Source organism: Suricata suricatta, chromosome 13 (assembly GCF_006229205.1).
Source record: "Suricata suricatta isolate VVHF042 chromosome 13, meerkat_22Aug2017_6uvM2_HiC, whole genome shotgun sequence".
NCBI lineage: Eukaryota > Metazoa > Chordata > Mammalia > Carnivora > Herpestidae > Suricata > Suricata suricatta.
In genome coordinates this window covers 88,488,223-88,495,714 of record NC_043712.1, presented here as the reverse complement: position 1 = coordinate 88,495,714, position 7,492 = coordinate 88,488,223, and positions in this window count along the sequence as shown.

Here is a 7,492-nt window from a genome sequence, read left to right as displayed (position 1 = left end):
CCCCCGCTGCGCCCCCCGCTGCGCCCCCCGCGCCGCTGCTCACCTGGGCGTCTCCGCGGGGGCCCGACGCGCACGTCCGGCTTTCGGGATCGCGAAACCTGCCGGCCTGCGGCTCCGGGAAGGAGGGAACGGACATACCGCCTCGTGCGTCCTGGGAGGACGAGGAAACAGTCTTTGCCGCCACGCGGGAGACCGGAAGTGGGTTTCACCGGCCAGTTAGGCTTTCACAATTCGGGAGAACTGGGGTTTCAGTTCGTGCAGTAGAGGAAGGGCCTGAGGGAACCAGGAAGGGAGGAAACATGTTCCTGAAACAGGCTTCGCCCAGGCACGGGCGCCTCACATCCCGGCCTCGCACACGTCCCAGGCCACCCACAGACCCACTGAGGCTCAGGGTGCGCGGCGAGGGGGCGGCGAGGAAGCGCCCGCTTCCCGTCCCACCTGGGATCAAGCTGGACCCTCCCTGGGGGCAGCACGGTGATCTCCAGGGGAACCGGCCTCCCCCGAGACTCCTTCGCCGGCTCACTGTCCTGTGCCTCGGCCCCAGGACCCTTGCATATGCTGTTCCCGCTGATCTGCCTGACATCAAAGGGGACCAGGTCGACACCAGCTTCAGAAACACACTAACAGAGAGAGGCCCTTCGTCCCCAGCTGGGCCTTCGGTCTCTATCACTTTTTTCTGCTCTATTTTTCTTTGCTATCATCTCTGACGTTATTTATCATAGATTATTAAACGAGAATATAGGGTCAAAAACTAAAACCTTTTCTGTTTAACTTTGCTATTTCCGCAGTGCCTGAAAAGGTGCCTGATGTAGAGCAGATCACGCTGGATTAACAGTCGCTGTACCGAGACCCGGCCTTCCCCCTCCTGCGCCTCCCCCCGCAGCTGTGGGCCCCGCAAGGACCAGGGGCCGCGGTGCGCGGAGGCGGCAGCAGAGGGCGCTGCGTGAGCCCAAAACTGCTCTAAAAATAGTTGGTTAATCACAGCAAAGCAGAGGATTACCTCGTGCTGGACGCAGCGCGGGTTTCTAAGAGCCAGGGCTGCCTGTCGCCGGCCGCGCTCTGCCTCCGTCTCTGCGCGCAGAGCCAGAGGGGCTTCTGGCGGGAGGCGGTGGTGCCGGAGCCCGAGCCCGGAGCCCGAGCGGCCGAGCCGCGGGTTGCAGACGCCCGCCTCCCGTCCGGGGCTCTGTCGCGAGGGTCCAGCACGTTCGAGGGGCGCCTTAGAGTCCCTTCTTGTCCCTTAGAGTCCACTTGCAAGGTGTTTACATGTCAATCCGGTTTTAAAGCCTCTCTTTTTGCGGCAGGGGGTGAAGTGCAGGCGTGCGTTTGGGGACGAGGTTTTGTAAAAGCTTCATTTTCGAAGATCTCAGGACAACTTGGTGTGGTTTTTTCCCACATGGAGAATGATGGGGTGTGTATTAGGCTCTCAGAGAACCAGAACCAACAGGATGTGTGTGTGGAGGATTATTAGAAGGACATGGCTGGTGCGATTATGGAGTCCGACATGTGTCACCTGCACTGGGGGCTGGCAGGCTGGGGACCCAGGAGAGCTGGTGGTGCCAGTGATGCGGAAGGCCATCTACTGGAAAATTCCCTCTTATTCGGGGAAACTGGTCTTTTTGTCTAGTCAGGCCTTCAACTGATTGGATCAGGCCCACCCATGTTAAGGAGGTTTTCTTCACCTATCAATTTAAATGTTAACCTCATCCAAAAACACCCTCCCAGAAACACTCAGGGCAATGTTTGCCCCAGTATCTAGGCACCCTTTGACCAAGCCAAGCGGACACACAAAATTAGCCACCATATTCCTTCCTCCCTCATTCCTCCCTCCCTTCCTCTCTCCCCTCTTTTTTTTTTTTTTTAACTTTTTTAAAGTGTTGATTTATTTTGGGAGAGAGAGTGGGCAGGGGAGGGGTAGAGAGAAAGGGAGACAGAGAAGCTCAAGCAGGCTCTGCACTGTCTGCGCAGAGACTGACGTGGGGGTCAAACTCACAAGCTGTGAGATCATGACCTGAGCCGGTACTAGGAGCTGGATGCTTAACCGGGTCACCCTGATGCCCCACCCCCTCCCACTCTCCCTCCCTCCCTTCCTTTTCTCTCCACAGATCTCTTCAGGGCTTTTAAATCACAGTCTACCAAGTTGTAGCCTGAATTTTATTCAATTTAAACTCACATTCATAACAGGATGCAGGGTGCCTAGCAGAGTGGCGCAGCGGAAGCGTACTGGGCCCATAACAGGATGCAGGGCGGCGCTTGGATATTTGTTCTAATAAATTTGAGGCAGGGAAGGCATATATTTAACTTGGTTCCTTCACCAATTACATGGTAGTGAAAAAAGTTTTCCTTATCTTCAGCGTGGAAGCTGTTTTAATGTGAAATCCATTTCTTTTCCATTTGATTTCAGTCCATTTATTGATCAAAGTTAAATAAACATTTTTTATATCTGTGGTGTAGGTTTTTTATTAAAAAAATTTTAATGATTATTTTTGAGAGACAGAGAGAAACAGGGTGCAAGTGGGGGAGGGGCAGGGAGAGAGGGAGACACAGCATCCGAAGCTGGCTCCAGGCTCTGAGCTGTCAGCACAGAGCCCTACGTGGGGCTGGAACTCCTGAACCATGAGATCATGACCTGAGCCGAAGTCGGATGCTTAACGGACTGAGCCCCGCCCCCCTCCCCGGGCGCCCCAGAAGGGCACTTGACTTTAAGAGATTTCCAGCAGCCCCAGAAGAATTAGAGGTTACAGAGTCTAATTAACAATGAGTAGCAGATGAATTAAAAACCGAATCTGCAGTGAGTCCTTCCCTGTGAGGTAGAGCGAGGGTGACCTGACTTCCTCCAGCATCGCGGAAAGGAGCCGAGCTCTGCGCGTGCGCGCGCGCGTCTCCTGGCTCTGATAGAAGGTCAGCGGCCCCTCCCGCCCTGTGGCCCCTCCCCCGGCCACACTGGCTCCTCTCTCCCAGAGCACCTGCCCGCAGATGTCGTGTCTGTCGTTCTGGCTTCCATCTAACTGCGGAGGAGAGGAGAAAGCATCATATGTCTTCTGTTGTTCGCAGAAGCTAGGCAGGTTTGATGTCAGGCCATAAGTCGACGAGAACTTTGACCTTAATCCATCTGGTCTGGTTTTAAGGGGAGGAGCCTCTTCTTACTTCGAAGGGGTTTTTAAACCTCGGGCTTGTTTTGTTCCAAAGAAAACTCGGTTTGGAAGGCAGAATATTTATTTTATTTGGTGTCGAGAATAGGACATCTCTGGGCTTGAATCCGGATTTTAACCCTTACCACCTCCATCACCTTGAGCTCCCTACTTCTCACCCAGCTTCTGCCTCTCCACCTAGAAAATAAGTGTCTCGGTGTCTGGCGTTTCCTTAGCCTTGCCTACATTTCCACAAGTAGACTTGTCATTACTGGACTGATGATCAGCCTTCAGTGGCTATCAGAATCATCTGGAAAGCCTGGCCCCACCCCCCAAGCGTGGGGACTATGAAAGCTCCCTGGTGACTCTAATGGACACCACCGTCTAGAGCAACTGTGTTCAAGTCTCTGGATTTGAATTTTTTAAATGTTTTTTTAATTTATTTTTGAGAGACAGAGATAGCGCGAGCAGGGGAGGGTCAGAGAAGCAGGGAGACACAGAATCCAAAACAGGCTTCAGGCTCTGAGCTAGCTGTCAGCACAGAGCCCAACGCGGGGCTTGAACCCACAAACCGTGAGATCATGACCTGAGCCAAAGCTGGACACTTAACCGACTGAGCCACCCAGGCGCCCCTCAAGTCTCTGGATTTGAACCATCAGATGTAAATTCTATTCTCTCCTGGGATCCTGGATATGGATATTAATATTTTTAATTCCTTAATTCACTCCCACTAAAGCCTCACTGAGTGCTTACCATGAACAGACTCTGTGGTAGGCTGTAGGGATACATAAGTTCAAAGAGATTCTCTGTTTCTAAAAATTTTAACTAATGTGTAGAAGATGCATTTAGAACTTACATTCAGTGTAGACCTTGTCGGTAAGGGATTCACATTGTTAGCTGTAATTCTATCTACTGCTCTGAAAATACCTTGTGGATGAGACCAAAAAAGGGAAGAAAAGGAATACAGATGGGGAAGGACGAAGGAAGATGGTCTCTATTCGCAGATGACATGGCTGTCTATGCAGAAAATTCTAAAGCACGGACCCACAAAAACGACAAACTTCTGGAACTGCTGGGAGATTAAACAAGGATCCAAGACTGCAAGAAACAAGGATGACATCTAAGATTCAAGACCTGCCCCACATACCAACAGGGAGCCACTGGAATTTGAAGTTAAAAACACAAAACCATTTTTAAAAAGAAAGGAAAGTGGTAATTATGTGAGTGATGGATATATTATTTAGTTTTGATGATTATTTCATAATGTAAACATGTCAAAAACATCAAGTTGTTTACCTTGAATATATACAGTTTTTGTCAATTATACCTCAATAAAGCTGGGAGGGGGCAAACCACACGCCATTAACTTAGCACTGAGAAAAGAGAAATACTTAGATAGAAATCTAACAAGATTTGTACAAGATCTATGCAGGAAAAAGTACAAATCTCCAGTGGAAGAAATCAAAGATTTAAATAAATGAGAAGATAATCCACGTTCATGAACAGGAACATGCAATGTCGGAAAGATGTCAGTTCTTCCCAACTTGATCTATGGATTCCGTGCGTTCTCAATAAAAAGTCCAGCAAGCTACTCTGTAGTCGTTCACAAGCTGATCCTAACGTTTATTTATTGTATTTTAGAGACAGAGAAAGAGTGCTCAAGCTGGGAAGGGAGGCAGAGGGAGGGAGGGACTCACGAGCAGGCCCCGTGCTCAGCGGAGCTGGATGCGGGGCTGGACACAGGCTCAGGTGGGGCTCCCCGTGGGACCCGACCTGGATCGTGACCCGAGGCTCAGCCGATGGAGCCACCCAGGTGCTCCTGATTCTAAAGTTTATATGAAGAGACAAAAAGACCCAGAATAGCCAAAACAGTATCAAAGAAGAAAAACAAAGTCAGAAGGCTGAGTTCACCCCAATTTCAAGTGTTACTGTAAAGTGGCAGGAATGAAGTGTGGTCTCTGTGACAGACACACAGGTCAGCGGGACAGAAAGCCCAGAAACAGACCCTCACAGACACAGTCATTTTACCTGAGACAAAGGAGCAAAGGCAATTCAGTGGAGAAAAGGAAAGAAGAGTCTTTTAAACAAATGGTACTCAGACATCTGGAGAACCACATTAAAAAAAAATGAACCTAGGGGCGCCTGGGGGGCTCAGTCGGTTAAGTCCGACTTCAGCTCAGGTCGTGATCTCACAGTTTGTGGGTTCAGGCCCCAGGTCGGGCTCTGTGCTGACAGCTCAGTGCCTGGAGCTGCTTCAGATTCTGTGTCTTCCTCCCTCTGCCCCTTCCTGCTTATTCTCTGTCTCCCTTTCTCTCAAAAATAAACATTTTTTTAAAAGTTTAAAGTTTAAACCCTTAAAAATGAAACTAGATAGAGACGTTATGATAAGGTGCTGGAATGACTGGACATCTGCGTGCAAAGCAAATCTGGACACATATTTTCTCCCTCACAAAACACAGATCTCCCCCCACAAAACCGAGTTCAAGGTGGATTGCAGACCCAAATGCAAAACAGAACCGTAAGACTTGGAAAAGAAACCATAGGAGAAAATCTAGGGGACTCAGGGATTTGGTGATTAGTTTTAAGACATCAAAAGCATTATCCATGAAGGAAAAATTTGGTAAGAAGGACTTCATTAAGGAAAAAGAAAAACCTTCCAAAGAGGCCAAATGTCCATGGAAGGATGAATGGATAAAGAAGATGTGGTACACACGCACACACACACACGCACGCACACACACGCACGCACACACGCGCGCACACACACACACGCACGCGCACGCACACACGCACGCACGCGCACGTACGTACGCACACACGCACACGCACAAGTGCGCACGCACGCGCACGCACACACGCACGCGCACGCGCACGCACGCGCGCACACGTGCACACACGCACACACACACACAAGGGAGTATTACTCAGCAATCAAAAAGAATGAAATCTTGCCATTCGCAACTATGTGGATGGAACTAGAGGGTGTTACGCTAAGTGAAAATAGAGAAAGACAAATATCATATGACTTCACTCATACGAGGACTTTAAGACACAGAGCATAAGGGAAGGGAAGCAAAAGTAATATAAAAACAGGAAGGGGGACAAAACATAAGAGACTCTGAAGAAATATGGAGAACGAACAGAGGGTTGTCAGAGGGGCTGTGGGAGGGGAGATGGGCTGAATGGGTGAGGGGCTTAAGGAATCTACTCCTGAAATCATTGTTGCACTATATGCCAACTAACTTGGATGTAAATTTAAACAATAAACAAACTATTAAAAAAGAAACACCTTCCAATCTGTGAAAAACACTGTTAGGAGGACACGGAGGAACCTTAAATGCATATCACTAAGTGAAAGAAACCGCTTTTTCTGAAAATCTTTTTTAAAAAGGCTTAGTTATTTGAGAGAGAGAAAGAGAGAGAGAGAGAGAGCGAGAGAGAATGTGAGTGGGGGAGGGGCAGAGAGTGAGAGGGAGAACAATCTGAAGCAGGCTCCAGGCTCCAGGCTCCGAGCTGTCCGCACAGAGCCCAACGTGGGGCTCAAACTTGTGAACTGCAAGATCATGACCTGAGCTGAAGTTTGACTCTTAACCGACTGAGCTGCCCAGCCCCTAAAAGAAACCACTCTTAAAAGGTGACATACTGTAGAATTCCAAGTCTAGACATTCTGGAAAAGGACAAACTGTAGAGACAGTAAAGGGACCAGCGGTCACCAGGAATTGGGGGGCGAGGTGAGTGGGTAGCCCGAAGACAGTTTTTAGGGCAGTGTCACTGTCCTGTGATGTGTGACAGTGACATTCTGCACTTGGTACCCCCAAGAAGTGTGCGGTACGGAGAGCAAGCCCTAATGCAAACTACAGATTTTTAATAATAATGTTCCGATATTAGCTCACCAGTTGCAACAAATGTACGGCGCCAGAGCCTAGTACCAACCATGGGGCCGGCGGGCAGGGAGAAAAGGGAATATGCAGGAACTCTCTGTACTCTCTGCTCGAGGTTTTCGGTAAAGTTAAAAGTACTCTAAAAAATCGTGCCTATTAATTGAAAATATGTATGTGTGTGTGTGTGCGCATATGTTTGCTCAGAAATACCTCGGGCTCCACTTAATGACATGATTTCTCATGAGCATCAAAAATGTGGGGAGAAAATTTATTCCTAACACCTGGTTGGTTGGAAATAGTCAAACGTCTGAGTGACAATGGGGCATTAATGGTCATCCGTGTCTCTGGAGCAGGAGCCGCTGCGAGCTGCGCTGGACGGACACCGGGGGAAAGTGCTGCCGGCTGGGCGGAACCTCAGCTCCCCTCTGCGGCAGGTGTCGTCCCGAGGCGTTGGTTGGGAATGCTGCCCTGAATTTCACTGGA